Below are 17,962 nucleotides of genomic sequence, written 5' to 3'. Positions count from 1 at the left end.
AGCATGAACGTTACATACAAAGACAGCCGCCTCGGCTTCGCTTCTCAGTGGTTTGATCTTTTAAATGGGATTAAATTATGTTAGCAAGCACCATATTGAATTCAACTCGCTTTTCCCGTATATTATATTTTAAGGTTAAATTATGATATGTATTTTATTCAAATTATATTTTATTCACTAGGCCTATGAAAAATTAAATTATAAATATTAAATTACTAAAAATTGACTTTCATGCCAAAAATGTTATAATTTAACAAGTCTTTGAAATAATTTGGGTTTAAGTCAAACTTTAATCCACTTACACAAACATTATTAACAGTAATTAGTTTCATTCGTTTAAATGATCCAAACATTTACAAAATAAAACGTTTATAAAACACGCTTATAACATGATAAAAAACATTTCATTAAAAGAAATCATTTTATAAAATGACGAGGCATTTAACACCTAAAAATGGACCAATCTAATGAAAATGTTAATTAACGAGATTTTCTATATCTAGTTTTTACAGTAGCGCGACAGCAAATTGGTAGGTGAATTTTCCTTGTTCTATTTATTCATAACATTTTGTTATACTGTTAGTTCATACATTATAAGTTAAACTTAGTAGCATATAAAAACTCTTAGAACACACTGTAAATGTCACTGATCAAAAGATGATAATTTAACAGAAGACCATTGATGAAGAACCAACACTCTTCTTGATTTTACAATGCCAATCAAGCTTCAATGTCCGTTAAAAATTTTTGCGTGGAGTTTTCCCAAAATATTGGTGCACCGTATGGAAGTTTAATGCGTATTGAAATTCAAATGACCAAAAGAACTTGAGTTATTTCAGTCCTATTTTTTGTATTTAAGGATATGATTTCAGCTTTTGCCTCTGAAAGTTGCTAAAACGAATCGTTTAATTCTACGTCTACAGCTAAAGTACCAGTAACCATCAGAGGCCAAGAAAGCTTTATGATGTGCAAGGGGTGGATCTTATGTTGTAGGCCTATTATAGTAGTTTTTAAGAAGCTTATGCGAAAACTCTTTAGAGCCATGCTACTGTGCGTTCAATTAACTACGAGTTCAGTCCAAGAGAGATTTTCCACTAAACGAGGAAATTCTGTGTTCAGTGTTAACACACGCCTAATCACCATTCGATTAAAATCTCTCAATATTGTTTACTAAAAAACTTAAAACTCTCAGAAATACTGTATCTGCATAACTTTGCTTTTATAAAGGTGAAATAACATATGATAATTAGTTGGAAACTAGAACTATATTTTTTATAAAATACTAAGATTCGAACTGAACTTTATCTAACTTTTACAGTAGAACAATGCTCATGTTTTGTAAAAAAAAAACAACTTACCTATCCACGACGAAGTGTTCATTATAAAAGTAATAATTTTCATCGGAATATCTTCTGGATTATTTATACAGAGAGTTAAATATTTGTCTCGGTTGGCTTCTCAGCAAACATTTATTAGAAAAATGTATTAATTATTAATAGAAACATGTTCTCATAATATGCAAAATTATATCGTTCTTTTGTTTTCTGTCTCGGGAGTTTCTCACTTCACAAACTGAACCAATTATTTGTTAAATTGGAAACTTAACAACATGAAGGGTTTAACATTTCGTTAAACCTTGAAACTAAACCATTACAGGTAATTGTACTTAATAAACACTTTCTTTTGGTTTTAACGTGTTTGGGTTCACATAAAATTATGTTATTCTTATCTCTTCGCTCGTTAGTTTTACCTAAGCTAGCAGTAAACCACTTAAATTACTTATTCGGAAATGTGATAAATGGATACTATGAAGTACGAATCATAGCGCTTTTCAAGGTTATCGTATCGTGAAGTGGGTATAACACTTCAAGAGTATAAAGCTCAATGGATTCGGGGATTGCCACATCTTGACAAGCCGGAAATATTTTTCATTTCAGTACACATGTTGTAATTCATAAAGCACAGTCCAATGCTCTGAAAGGTTTTTCTTTTATCCCTCAACCCTTCCATTAGACAAATTACCGTGACAAAATCTGCCATTGCCGTTAGTCGTTTCTATGTATGTACCCTTTTTGAGGACTATTTTCAGATGCAAAGTTCAGGAACTAAAATTACGAGCAGTAAAAATTAGATGTCAATATATTATCAATAGAGTTGTGCTGTATTTTACTCTTAATCGGGGAAGTAAAGAGCAGGAAGAGATTGTTTGGGATAGTGAAGAGCAGATTGTAAAATTGGCTGAATAGCTATCTAATTAACTGTATTTGTAATACAACTGTTCGATTTTATGTTTTAGTAAGATTATTGAACATTTATATAAAAATACAGCTAATTAGGTCAAAAGACATAATGTTACCATTTTCCTTCAATCTAGTTTTCCTTGCTCATCCGTGAGCTTCCTGCTCTTCACTTCCTCGTCAGTACATCTACTATTATCTATAGTGTTATGAGTTCTAAGAGCGATTACATGTCATTGATATTATATTTGACTAATTTCTACGACTCCCAACAATAAGTTGCGTATTATAAGGCAAACATGAACGATGGATGAGTGTTGAATATATTAGATGACAGGTTTGTTACTTAAATCAGCTGAATCTTATCCAAAAAGAAAGGTTACAGTTTCAGACCATTAAAATGCTTTGACTTTGCTCAGGATCGAACTGGATTCATTCTAATTACCAGGCGAGCACGATACTCAGCTCCCCAACTCAGGTAATACAACACTATGACTCATAAGTAAAAAGTGTTAATTTTCTGTCATCTACGAAAATGCTACGATGAAAATGCAAATAGTTTTTAAAAGATGTAGAAAACAAATTATTAATGTAAAGCTCAAAAAGGGTTACTCGTCGTTCGTTACTCAACATTCCCCGTTATAAAATGTCCTCATAAATTAAATTTGCATACGTTGTTAATATTGCACAAAAAGTAATATCGTATTTTTTAATGCATCAATGGTTTAAACATTATCAGCTTTTTATACTGACCTACCCATTGAGAAAACGACGGGGGTTGTATTTTGAGACCGGAAGTCCTCTCTCAATGATTCTATAAAGGAAGGAGTTGAAGAAGAAATAAAAAATATACGCAAAAAAGTGCTGCTTCAACTTTCCTTAAAACAGGATAGCTTCTTCCGTTTGTCTTCGTAATAAAGTTAAGATAGGTAAATCATGTGCTCAAAAACATTGCATTTTTAAAATTAGGGCAAAAAAATCTGAAATTCTGAAATATTGTTCATGTTGAGCCTATTTGGTAATATTAAAATAAATGTAAAAAGTATATTCTAAAACTAATAGCAAGAAAAAAATTAAATTACTAAGTGCAGTACATTACCCCGATGGCTTCAATAATAACATTATGGGTTAAAATAAATCATTTAGAATATTGTTTATTACATTATCAAATTGCCTTGTTTATTTTAGGGTTTATAAACACTTGACAATCAAAACACATTGGTGCGTTGTTGTATCAGCAAAACTGTGTACTTTTTGTTGATAAAAAAGTAAATGTTCATTATTGTGAATCTGTTAATCTGTGTAGGGTAAATCCTACTAAGCAAATACTAAATCACTAAGAATGCAGGTTTGCTGCAATAGAGGTATTTTACAGTTTTCAAAGTCACCGGAAAACGTATAGAGTAAACCATATCTAAATAATTTTTAGAGGTGAAACTTCAAAGGAGGAGGGTCCGATCGAATAAAAGAGTCTTGGCAAGGAATTTACCGGTTACTTATCATGAGGATTTGCCCTAAACTTTCTCTTATCCGTACATTTCGTTTCAGCGTTTATTAAATTTACAACTTAAAGCGGTGTTGAAATTACTTTGAAAGGGGCTGCTAAATTATTTAAAATACTATCTGGCCAAATAAAATTCACAATATTTTAGGTATGCAGTCTAATAGTATTAGATAAAAAACCTAGGTTAGTTTTCCTCTTAAAAACTAGTAGTTATAAAAAAACATGTCTATGAAAATATAATAAACGATCCTTTTTATTAGGTTATTAATTTAATTTAAATATATGTTTTAAGTATCTTAGGCCAGTAGCCTAAACAAGTTTTTTTATGTTTATTTTAATTTAGCTTTACTTTTAATACTAACATTCATATGTTGAAAATTTAGTCATAATAATATTAGCTGTACTGATATGCTGTTATTTTATTGAAATACACACTGTCTATGTAAGATATACGGAATTTGTATATGTATTTATAACGTTTCCTGCTCCGTAAACAACTTTGACAACATGAATGTCTGTAATACTATTACACGCCTATAGGTAACCAATAGGTGTAGATGATAAATAACACAATTCTTCTGGGAACCAGCAGCTTTGGTAGTTCTGATCTTGAAGTTGTCAAATGTAAGGCTTTTAAGACCAAGGGAATTGTAAAATTTGGAGTAGACATTAAACGCATAATATGCTTTGTATGATTCAAGAATTTCCATCAAACATTGCAAATACAAGATGGATAGAATAAGAGAATTCAAACGAGGCTACAAACAAATCAGCAGAACCTACATCCAATTAATTGTCTTAACGTATGAACAAAAGTTAGGATTTACGCAAATATATAGCTTACGGTTATTTTTAATTATATAATTTATATCAATTGTGTTTGATTATATATCTTAACAAACATTTTAAATTGTTCACGTGTAAAATGTTGTTGATGAAAGTGGGATTTCTTTTATAGGATTATTTTAAGAATATGGTGACACTTGAGATGGTGATTGTCCACAGAATCTGTTACTAATTTAACTTAAGAACAACATAAGATGACAGTTGTGTTAAACGCACAATTAAACAGTTCAATGCACACTGTGTGTCTATAAGCACATACACTTGATTTACTCATTCGTATATATGATACAAGCTATCTATAGTTATCTCTTCTCAATTTATAGTAAAAAAATACAAACTGCTACATATTTCAACGGTTTAAATGAATACATCAATGAAAACGAAGTAATCCAAAAAATCTGTTATTATGTAGTAAGTAGCACACACTTAAAAAAATCAATATACTGTAGCCTACCGATGAAATTAAGTTTTCACTGAAAACGTTGGTTCATTAAAGTTTGATCCTGATTTCATTCACGCAAAGTATTCTTACGAAAGGTGTTTATAGCTTTTGAGGATTTTACAACGAAAATATACAATTGTTCTTGTATTAGGCAGGACTATTCAAAATTAAATGAGAAAACACGTTCATAAGAAGTTATTTACAATAACTTAAAGAAAATAATTAAATTAAAGAAGGGAGAGAATTGAAGAAGAAGAATAAATTAATTAGACCTATAATATGTTTTGTAAGTCTTGGGATCGATGCAGCTCGAGAGAAGTATTTTCCGTAACTACTGTAATTTCATACAGTTTGGGCTACCGTAACCCGGCTGTTTGGGCTACCGTGTACACGGCTGTTTAAGCTACCGTCTAAACGGTTTTTTGGGCTAGCGTCTACCCGGCTGTTTGGGCTACCGTCTGTGGCTGTTTGGGCTACCGTCTACACGGGTGTTTGGGCTAGCGTCTACCCGGCTGTTTGGGCTACCGTGTACGTACATGGCTGTTTGGGCTAGCGTCTACCCGGCTGTTTGGGCTACCGTGTACGTACATGGCTGTTTGGGCTACCGTCTGTGGCTGTTTGGGCTACCGTCTACACGGGTGTTTGGGCTAGCGTCTACCCGGCTGTTTGGGCTACCGTGTACGTACATGGCTGTTTGGGCTAGCGTCTACCCGGCTGTTTGGGCTACCGTGTACGTACATGGCTGTTTGGGCTACCGTCTGTGGCTGTTTGGGCTACCGTCTACACGGGTGTTTGGGCTAGCGTCTACCCGGCTGTTTGGGCTACCGTGTACGTACATGGCTGTTTGGGCTACCGTCTACCCGGCTGTTTGAGCTACCGTGCACACGAGTACACGGCTGTTTGGGCTACCGTCTACCCGGCTGTTTGAGCTACCGTGTACACGAGTACACGGCTGTTTGGGCTATCGTCTACACGGCTGTTTGGGCTAACGTCTACCTGGCTGTTTGAGCTACCGTGTACACGAGTACACGGCTGTTTGGGTTACCGTCCACCCAGCGTCCACCAGGCTACCGTCTGGCCACCAAATGTTGTTCCATTTGACAATCGCTTACTCGACTCTTTGTTTTGGTGCAAGAAACTATTCCACGGAAAATATTAGATGCTTTAATTTTGCGTTAAATGTTTCTTTATTTGAGGGAAAATTAGTACTTGCATAATTAATTAGATGTCTTGAGATTTCCTTTCCATATTCCTAAAGGGAATCCACACCTTAAGTCCTACTCAAGTATTTTCGCCAGTGGTGTACTAGGATCATAAGTTTTCTAAATAAAGTTTTAAATTAATACATTTCTATAAATGCTGTAAGGATTACATAAGATTGATTGAAGAACTCAAACACATATTTTCTAGAATATGAATCGAATATCTCAAAAAATGTGTAGGTCTAAATGAAATTGAATGGTAAATAACAAAAACTATGTAATCCCTAAGTAATCAAAGTGCAAGTCATTCTGAAAAACTATTAATTATGACTTCTCGGATAAGAAAGCATTATTATTGCGTCAAAAACATATTATTTCTAGTTTAGAAGTGGTAAGATTATGCATAGGGTTATGTAACATTTTATGCTAAGTTAATTTAATTAAACCGGCTTCGATTAAACCAGTTCAGGTATATACAAACAAAACAATAAAAACAAGCAGATGAATCAAACGATTCTATTTCGGTTACTTTTATAAAATCTTTTATATTAATCATTCATAGAAAATACAGCAAATTGAACCAGGACTTTCCTTTTTACAGTGGTTCCAGCTAGTAGCCTACATGACTTTGGGAGGTAAAAAACAACCCCCTCTCGTCCAAAATCCCTATATTTTAGTAGGATTGAGCTGCGTTCAAATTGCTTACAAGTTTGGTTGCAATCCTATTACTGTAAAACCGGAGTATTTTTACAATTATTGATGTTCATAGCTTCTGAGGATCCCAAAATGAATGTACGGTGAATGTTATTTACTTTAACTTACCATAAAAACTACGGTATCTTAATCACCGTGGGTAAATTCACAAAAGTTTTTTTAACTAGACACTACAATAGTGTTCAATAAACTTCAAGTTAAGTTTTAGTGTTTTGAAATCTGAAAACAGAGCTTTAAGGTTTAAATAAGTCTTTATCATTCAGTATAGTTCAAACCGGCCGTTTTTGTGGCCAAATACAAAATAAAATTTAATGTTACATTTATGTATCTTTCTTTCCCGAACTCTTTATAAAATATATTCGAGAAATCAAGAACAATTACATTTATTTAATGTTTAAATAGATTTGAAATATTAAATTATTTTCCTAAATGTAAAATTCTGTTTACTTTCTACGTAACTTGAACCATGACATTAAGTTAATTGATTCAAAAAAGCTATTTGCTGACGTCTTTTCCCTTAACTCAGGTGATAAACAATTGAAACTTTTTGCTAAATGAAATGTGAAAGAACCGTTGTCTAAAATGCGAAAAAGAACAACCCCCTAAAAGGATAATTTTGTAAAACCTTTATATACCGACTATAATAGCACGATACGCTTCTAAACACCACATAAACATGCGAAGGAAATATAAATCTTATAAGTTAACAACTTGCCGTTCTTACGTTGCAGTAAGGGTAAAAGTTCAAAGAACTTCCCTAAATCAATATGTAATCACTAGTTCTTCACATTAAATTAATCAAATAATGTACACAACTATTTTACACTGGCAATTTCTTTTGTAAAACTTACTGTCATTGTTCAAGTTGTAAAAACTATGCAGACACGCGCCCTGGTGTATTGCGGACAAAAGTAGAGTGAACATAACCTAACTCACCAGAGATCATCTAGGCTATCAGACAAGAGAAAAGTCGTTTGTCCGAGGACTGAGGATGAGGAAGCACACAAGAACTTGTCGAGGTAGAGACCGCATATTCGGCGATGCGACGACGGACGATGTCGCGCTACAACTGTGAATGAGAACTGAGCGGCGAGCGCACAAAATCAATGTCTAACTGGTCGCCATGGCAATAATAAACAAGCGAGTTGTTGTTTCTGCCACAGGTAGCGCCAGCGGCGGCGACGGCGCGCGAACACTGTCCACATTCAAATCAGTCTGTACTAATTGTAATGTTTCAATTTTTAACCGCTTGTCTTATCCCCTACTTAAGCGTGCTGTGAAAACGGCACTTGTACGAGTAACTACTGGTCGTAAATTTTATTTTCATATTACTAACAATGTTTCGCAGTAGTGCACATCTATTAAACACTCTGTTTAGGCTAGTTACAAATATAGGTTTATTTTGTAGTAGTGGTTAATTGGTTTAATGTTTCTGTTCTTCTTAAAATTGTAAAACAATTCATTATTGGAATGGGGAAACTGTGTAGGGAAAAAATCATCATTTACGAAGATTTCTTAAAAAAATAATTGTGTTCGAAAGTGTGAAGAACGGATTATAATTATGTCAATGCACATTAAATCTGCAAAATTGTCTTATATAGTGTAATAAGCTTGGTCGCCACGAAACGCACTAGCAGCTAACTTACTGGTGGACCAGGTCCCAAATATGTAAATATTATGTTTAAATAGTAAAACTCCAACTTGAACACAGGCCATTTTAAGTAGTCCTAGCATATATCCGAAGATAAGGTTATTTCTTCCGTTATTCCATAGATGTTTAAATCTATTTTGAGGACAGCTACAAGTATTTTTTTGGGATTAAAGACGTAATTTAAAGTACCTGGTGTAGAGAATACAAGATGTATAGAGAATATACAGAAATACCTGGTATTTTTGCAGAGAATTTCTAAGATTTTGTAAATGATCAAATCATTTAAATTGCATTATGTCATCTGCTAGGAACAGCATCAGCGATGTAAATTGATAAAGTTAAGATTAGATTTATCCTAAAGTAATATTTAAAGTCATTAAATGTGGGTTTAAGATATCCGACCTTTGTCATTAAAATGGCATTATACCAATGTACATTACACCTAACCTAGGTATGATGATAATATACTTAGCAGTTTGGGGTTTTACTTTTTTTTTAAGAGGTTGGTGGCCTCTTTTAACCCTGCATTTTTGCCCGTTAAGGGTGAGTCGGTACAGTACGAAGGTGAACGTACTGATAAATTTTCAATTTTCATTTTGTTCAAAGAATTCAAAATTCTGCTATAAGGTTCATTTTTGGACAACCGCTTTGACCACGTGTCCTTCTTCCGAGATACTGCAAAGCTTATCCCAATGGATGAAATGTGCAGGAGGTTGACCTGCTGCCTGGCCCACAAAGTGCTCACGCTGGGAGAGCCTCAGTACCTCAGCGAGAGGCTTAAGTACAGGGGGGAGATCTGCCTGCGTGGTACTCGTTCCGACCGCAGGGTCCACTTTCCCAAAGTGAGGCTTGAGGTTGGAAGAAAGTCATTTTTCTTATTTTGGCCCGCAGTATAATGGCCTCCCTCAGGACATAAAGAGCTCCAAATCGTATGGCTCATTCAGGGTCGCAATGTAGAAAAACACATGTAAATTGTAAATGTTTTTTCTTTGTAGTTATTTTGTATATTATATTTCTGTATATATTAGGTTAGTTTAGTTTTAGTTTGACTTGAGTAAGTTTGAAAATCATTTATATGAAACTCGCTTGCAAATAAAGGCCTTTTTATTTGATTTTAGTGGCAGTGACCAGGATCCGAACCCACGACATCGCTGCCTTGGGCCCGATGTCCGTGACGCTACCAACTGAGCTATTGACTCACCTACTGTCCCAAACTTCAATGTAACTACTGTATCAGGCGGGAAACTTCCCCGATATTACAAGAGCATACTTACAAAGTGTTTTAAAGATATCTCTGGATACAAATCTTTTAATGCTGTCTATTCACTCCTTGGTAGTACTCTGATAGTATTATTTTTGGCGAATATGTAATAAAGCCATTTTACTTAACAGTATGTCGTGTTTGAAACTCGATTGGCTGCAATACTCACACTCCTTTGCCCAACCCTCTCACACGCTGCTCTGCACTTGCATGCGGGATGAGGAATGACTGAGGGTGACACACGCTGAACACTGCAATCGTGAGTCATACGTCATGACACGCGACACTTGGCCGTCTCTTACGCGCTCACGCGTGCGAATAAACACGCATCCAGAGTTTCAATAGGATTTGACGATCTTGGGGAACTAGCAAAGTAAGCAGTCAAAATAATGTGTGTACTGCAAATCCTGAGTGAATACGTGAAAGATAGGCATATTATCATCCCTCTCAGGGACGTTATTGGAGTTGGGTACTGCAGTACACATCGTAGCAGTATTGAGATGTATTTTTTACGAAATAGGACAAAGTGAATGAGATTCTCGTAGAAAGTACCTCGTTGATGGAGGTATCTTACAGTTTACTATAAACTGCATACATAAAATAGGTACGGTTTAAAACTTGGTGTTAGTAAAAACTGAATTTTAAAGCTTTACATTTTGATGTAACTTGAACATTATTTTTTTTTACATGGGAATGAACTAGTTACTTCACGATTGTACAATAATTATACATGCTATATAATTATTATCTCTGAATCTAATAAGTCCTGTTACAGTGCGGAATATACTGGTTCTGTTGTATTCTTCATTGAGACTTATTTCGTTATTTTGTACAGGTGTTGAGCATGAGCAGTGTAACACCACGGTATTTCAACAGATTTATGGGTTACATGAGACATACACAATGGAAGTAATTATAATCTCCCCCATATAAATGCCAACCACTTAAATATAAACTGTTAAGGTATTCTGAATCACAGAATGTTAAAATAAGCAATAGTAATTTTATTATTTTCTATCTAAAAGTATATTTCAAGATTGGTGCTCTAATAGGCTGAAAGGTGGTACAGTATATCGACAATTCTGTTAATTTTATTTAAACGTCTTGATTTTTCAACGACTACCTAGACTAGAGCATCTTTACGGAACATGGACTCGGTCAACAACTAGAGGGTATCTGTTGGATACAGACGACCAGGAATAGTAAGGACACTTTTTTACTTTTGGTTGTGAAGCAAAGTGTCACCATATGGTTAATGGTTGTCCTGTGTGAGCTGTCCCTGAAGGATTGGCTACCCTGCGTTCCACAAGTCTTGCCATTAATCATAATTTTATTATAGGCTATTTATACTCAATTGTACACTTCAACTTCTGTAAATGTTTGATTTACATTTTGGAACACTTTCATAATATGATTTAGTTACCTCAACCTTAGTAATATGAAAAGGAAGTCGATTTTCCACTTATCTAAACAGCATGTTTTACCAACCCCCCTCAATCCCCTGTTTTATTTTAGTTAGTTGTTTTCCGTTCAAGGGCCATCATTTTTTAGATCATTCAGCTAAGATATACAGGGGGGTAATAAAGTACGAAGACAGTTAAATATTTTCTAAATGACAACAGATAAATCAATAAAGCTTGGTACATCAACACCACACCTAAAAATCAACTTTTTTTAGTAAATATCAATTTTCTGTCATAGCATGGGGACGTCCAGCAAGGAGTCAGAAGGAAATTTTAAATAGAAGCAATTTTAGGTTTACATGTACATCAAATTAAAGGGCTTTACTAGCAGAATATAAAGCCGCAAATTTGAACTCAAATGGACAACCGAGCCAAGAATGACAGTTGTTCAAAGATTCATTTAATTTGCATTGCTATTATACGCTTACTCCTCAGGGGGCAAAGCCCTAGGAGTCGGAAGAAAACTTTTAACGTAAGCATAGGTCGATATGCACATCAAATTAAAGGTCTTCACTAGTAGATTACAATGCTGTAAATTCAAGCTCAAAAGAACGCCTGAGTAAAAAATGGCAGTCGTTCAAAGATTCAAAATGGCAGATTCATAAAATCTTTGAACGGCTGCTATTTTGCGCAGGATCAACCTTTTGAAGTGCGGTTTGCGGCATTGTCTTCTACTAAACAAGACCTTTCATTTGATATGCATATTGACCTATGCTTCCATTCATATTTTCTTCCGACTCCTTGTGGGCCGTCCCCTTGAAGAGTTTTTAGATCACTGAATATGTGTTCAAATAAAGTTTTATGCTCTGTAACTTTGTACCAAGTATTGTAGCTCTATCTACATTATTCTTTAAAATATTTAACTGTCTTCGGACTTTATTACCACCCTGTATATATTTACATTTAATGCATTATATAATCAACAATCTCAATTTTTGGGGAGCTTAAAATTAAGGTTAAGAAACAAATCAAACATTTTCTTTTTATTGGTGTCAATGTTACAAGTTTTAGTATGAGGGTGATTCATATAAAAAGGTCAAAGTTAGCAACTATATTATTTTTGTCTCAAATAATTACAAAATATAGTGCATTATTTTCTATTTGCATTAAATACAAACAATTTTGCGATGCAGTAAACTCTGTGCGGGATTAATTATTGCTTCAGTTTCAACTTGTGCTCGTTGCAATTAAAGAGAGAACGACGGAGTTCGCTGTGTTCGAAGTGCGTTGAATAATTTATCTAGCGGAACTGGTACTTTCCAATAAACCCTCTTTTCTTGCCTCGGGACGACAAATTCCCTTTTGACAAATCAATTAATTTTATTAGTCCGCAGTATCGAAATTTGTTTACGAAGTCAAATTAATTGCGATGACAACCTAGACCATTAGTGGTAATACCTCTTTGAATGGACTAATATGCAGGGGTAAAATATGTAGTGTCGTTTTAAAACGAATAAAGTAATTGATTTGTTGTAATTAGTAGCAATTTATTTGATTGGATTGTGCGTCCCTCACAGTGTTAGCAACACAATCTGTAATTCCTACATAACACTTTGGCTTGTTACGCTAGTTAACTTTCACGTTAAGCAGCTATAATTTCCTTTTTATAGTCAGGAAAACATAGCGGTGTATTACTGAAATATTAAATAGTTAACTTTTCCTGAATATTTCATTATATTTTAAACTACTTTAACTCTTATAAGGAGTTGTATGTGTTTTAAATTAATGAAAAATACATTTTAACCAGTTTATATGCCTGTTTTCCTTAGATAAGACGTCAATTATCCAATATTTGGATGCTGTGATTTAGTCATAATCTTAAATTGTAAGAGGTTTGAGAGTGGTATCTTTTTAAGTTGAAGTACCAGAGAACCTATCACTGCTCGAGCTGTTTCATTTGCTCAAGAGGTTAAAAAATAAAATATATGCCTAAAAATGTACGATTTCCATGATAGTATGAATAAAATACAATCTAAAATATGGTTTAAAATAAATGATATACCACGTACATTTTATTATGTTCAAGTATTGGTTCTTTTTTGCCTATACATCAGTATTGAAATCACTGCCAATTTCTAAGTTTAAAGACGAAATTAAAAATATACACATTGATGAATGTCTTTATAAAGTTGATGATTTGTTCAATATTTGCTGGGAACGTTACTGTCAGTTTTTAATATTGGAACCTAGATTTAAGTAATATTTTTCTACATTTCGTAAAGATGCTTGTTACTACCATGTATGATTTTATCATATTTATACTTATGTAGTATTATGATATTTGTATCATAGAGTGTACATTATCGAGAAAGATTTGTAAGTTATGTGTTGTATTCTATCAGCATCTTGACGCTTGTCCAAGCACTTTTTTGTGTTTTATGACGATAAAGAATTTTGAAGGTTCGATCTTGAACTCTTTTAACAACCTTGTCGTCTCAAGTGGTTGAAAACCATTGTAAATAAACACAATTTTGTGCTAGGCCTACAGAAAATGTTATCGAAACCAATGAATTCCACTTATACATCTACTCCTAGAAATGTATTAAAATATAGTGTAAACGTAAACAATAAAAGGATTAAACATAATTACTCTGAATACGCTATGCTAGGATATGGTTTTAGGCTAGATAATTATGAAATATTCAGTTTTCACTATTGTAATGACTTTTCCAATACAATGTATTATTTGTTATTTTTGAATAAATATCTTATGACTTATGACTTGATATATAGTTTCCAAAGCAAAATTTAAGGGTGCGCAAGACAAAAATATCATAGCCTCTAAGGTTTTAATACTAAACTACATTTAGAATGATTCTAAATAAATCAAACATGTTTCAAAAAAGAAAATATTTTGGAGCTCTAGTTAACGTATTAAAACATATAATTTTTTATTTTTGCCTTTAAATCATCTTCATTTTCAGTTTTGCTTCGATTAATTAGATTGTAAAGTCAATTCGTCTCGGTAGATATTTCCTTCATTATTAATTATCTAAAAAAAAATTCTTATGGACGAGCAATCTATTTTAAACATTTATACAATAAACTTCAATTAAAAAACGTATGATGCATACCATCTGTTGACCATTATTGTTGGGATGTTTTAGTCACTGGGATTGCGGAACGGCACAACTAATTATGGGATCGTGGAAAACACACCCATTCAGGCGGCGCATCGTCAAAAACTACAAAACGTCTTGGCTTTTCCTCGAGACTTTTAGTTCAATATTAGTGTATAATGTTTTGCGGTAAAATAATATATGTTTCTGAACAGTCGTAATTAAACCCCATTGCATAATAATAACATGGACTAACCAATACAAGTAGACTTCTCATCCCATTGTAAATTTGTAAGGCCATTTTCCTGTCTAGGTCATGTCCGGTTACACTGCTCACTAGTGTCGTCAAAATTTTGTTATGTAAATAGTTTGCGTTTGTTCAGTGTGGTTTATAGTTTATGACAAATTCATTGATAACTGTAAATTCATGGTTACTGTCATAAAACATGGCTATTACTCTGAATGAGAGTTTGATAACTTAAAATTTGTTAAATGATCAAACTTTTAACATAAGTTGTACCACTGAACCTTTAGAAAATAAACAGTAGTTGTATCCTGTTGTTTAGTGAAATTAAAAACTTGACTTGCAAGCTACCTTTGTTACTTAACTGTTACAAGATCCCGTCTCGTGAATCATTGCAATATGAGTCATTGTTGTGTGCGAATGTTGGGATGGCAATACCCACCGCGTGCTGTATCAACTGCTGAATCATATCGTCATGAACATTGCATAATTAATAGACCTACATCATATCTCGAGGTTTTAATGTTCCACACTTCAAACGCTCTTTACTACTGTTGTCGAAAGGTAACTAGGCCTACTCAACAAATATATGGGATCTAGTTGAAAAAAAATCAAAACTTATACAAATACTGATTAAATATTTTTCCTTTTAACTGTTTTCATTTCAACGTTAGTTTTTAATCCAATCCGAATGTTTATCAACAACTTTTTTTGTAACCCTTACTAACTAATCTAACTATTTCTGTTACTATTATAATTATAAAAGTTTAACTCTTTTTTATATACATCCCCAGACTGTACCAATTTCTTTACATTGGTCAATAAACCAGCAGTGAACTAGCAAATCAATAAGCCAATGGTAATTAATTGTTGAGTGTTTGGAACATTTAGGAATGTCCTTGTAATAATTTGGAAAATGTTGCGATAGTAGCACGGAATAGTTAAAGTTGCTTGTGTTAAAATGTGTATCAGCTAGTTATGCTATCTATGCTAGACGGGGATAACCAGCAAAATTTGATAAAAGCCAATTATTATGTAATGCTATTTTAACACAGAATAGACAAGCAGGTAGGGAAACGATAACGCGTTTTGTAATGTGGTAGTTAACATTTCCGTAAACCTAGTTAACACAGAGATAGTACGTCATGTATTTTAAATATTACTTTTAGTATTGGGTTATAAAAGTAATTAATTGTTAGGTAGTAGTTTGAAGGCTAATGCTATTGATTGCGTGATAATTTAAAACATTATTTTCCTTAATTCGTGTAGAATAAAGTTGGTATGGTTGTAAAGGTTATGTATGATCTTTATTCTGGTTTGAGAATATTTTATCACCTTTTACAAATTGTAATCAATTTTTGCACCTTGGCCTTTCTTTTCTGTTTATTTATATTCCACTAACTCCATAAGTTGTGAGCCATTTGGTTTTGATACATATATTTTAAAACATTCTATTAATTCTTCCTACGTTTTTTCGAATATGCGGACGGATTCTGTATTCATAATATTTACGTTATTAAATAAAAAATACGTAAATTGCGTGGAAAATAAAATATGAATTTAAGTTTAGTTCATCAGATAATTTGACGTTTATTTCTGTGGGCTGTCTACTTCTGAGGATTTCCAATAGATTTTTTTATATATTGTTCATGAGAGGAAGTCGTAGTATGAAACTACTAGCAATTTACATCATATAATGTATGAACTTATTCAATAAATCACTTATTTTTCTTGCTATTTGACATATGACGATCCTGTTGACAATGTTGACAACAAAGCTAAGATTACATAAGTGCAAAATGCATATTAAAACATTCCATTTTTATTGTTAGCCTCCGGATAACGTTGAATATAAAAAAAAAATTGTAAATACCTGCTTCTTGTAATCCAAATTGTGGTTGAAATGACGCAACTAGTTTCAACTTCTCACGAAGTCATCTTCGGGCGTCCAGGGATGTCAAAATCACTTCATCAGAAGGTCTCGATAGACATTATTGTACATAAATACACGAACATGAACACGAACGCGAGCATAGAACCGATAAAAAGGTACATTTATTTTAAATAATAATAAATAAATGTTATCTTTACGCTAAAAATCTCTATAATGTAAATTACAATCAGTTATAATAGTTGGTGTCATATCTGAGAAAATACTCATTGAGATATTGATTGTAATATATACTCCTTAACCTCACAAAAGTGTTTTCAATTGATAAAATCGTAAATTTATAATAAACATGTCGCTGGAAGTTTGGTAAGTAAACTTCTAATGACCAAAGAAATTTCAATACATATCCTTTCAATGCTGATGGAGGAAAGTTAGTTGTGCTCTACAAGTGAAACTTGATTTCAAGTACGAGAGTCTTAAATGTTAAAATAACAATATTACGTTAACCTCTGATAAACAGATTTTCACTAAATAACTTCTTGAGCATTGTACGTGTTATTAAATTTACGGAAAGTAAATAAAAGAAACGTCTTATAACACTTAAAACATATATTTACGCTTATACTGTTACTCACAAGACGGCAAATATACAAAAAAGATGGTAAGTGTCATTCACCTATTGGGTCTGATGATGATTGGAGTGTCCAATCGAAATCGATCACCACTTACCATCTTTTTTGTATATTTACCGTCTTGTGAGTAACAGTATAAGCGTAAATATATGTTTTAAGTGTTATAAGACGTTTCTTTTATTTACTTTCCGTAAACAGATTTTCAAATATTAATAATTGGATACCTCATTTCTTCCTAGAGTTATTTGAACCTGTTTTCAAAGGAAATAAATCATGTTTAACTCTAATTACACTCTATTTAATGGCTCATCAACAAATTTCGAAGCTCTTCAATGAATAACATAAATAAATCGTAGGCTATCTGACTGGATAAAGCCTGGTAACTTTTTTATACTCGTTTTCATGTAGAATTAATATTAGTAACAGATAAAAACAATTGAAAATGTATATAATAGGTATCAGTAAAACTATTGTAAATACATTACTTTTTTAATGTTAGGAATACAATATATAATTATTTAAAGCTTCAAATGTTTAAGCATAGACGTAATACAGGCCTACGCCCTTATATTATATTAATTAGCCCTATGGTTCAGCTGAAGACAATTTTAATGTTAATTTAATGTCCACCTTATGTAGGCGTTTTGTTGTTTATTATTTGTTTCTTGCTATTGAACCTAAACACCTTATTATTTATTTTAAAACTGTTTTAGCTAAATACAACTATATATCGACAAGCCATTGATAGTCTTCTGGGCACCAATCGTAAGTTATATCCTAAAATAAAAAAAAAACGGTTCTTCTACACAAGCGCTT

At 33.0% G+C, this 17,962-nt stretch overlaps 2 protein-coding genes across 2 annotated transcripts in view; one reads left to right on the top strand and one right to left on the bottom strand.

The window, feature by feature from the left end:
- LOC128997826 (galactosylgalactosylxylosylprotein 3-beta-glucuronosyltransferase P-like) overlaps positions 1-8,016 on the bottom strand; it is a 183,887-nt gene extending 175,871 nt beyond the window's left edge. The window contains exon 1 of the mRNA XM_054423571.1: positions 7,882-8,016. The gene's annotated coding sequence lies outside the window, so the exon portion shown is untranslated. The remainder of the gene's footprint in view (positions 1-7,881) is intronic.
- Positions 1-17,962, top strand: part of LOC128997827 (alpha-tocopherol transfer protein-like) — a 196,481-nt gene that overhangs the window by 100,795 nt on the left and 77,724 nt on the right. The window lies entirely within an intron of this gene.

This window comes from Macrosteles quadrilineatus, unplaced genomic scaffold (genome assembly GCF_028750875.1).
Source record: "Macrosteles quadrilineatus isolate MER2022 unplaced genomic scaffold, UCM_ALF_1.0 Scaffold_7__1_contigs__length_78375512, whole genome shotgun sequence".
In the NCBI taxonomy this organism is placed as follows: Eukaryota; Metazoa; Arthropoda; class Insecta; order Hemiptera; family Cicadellidae; genus Macrosteles; species Macrosteles quadrilineatus.
Note: the sequence above shows the minus strand (reverse complement) of the source record. Positions and strands in the feature narration are given on the sequence as shown.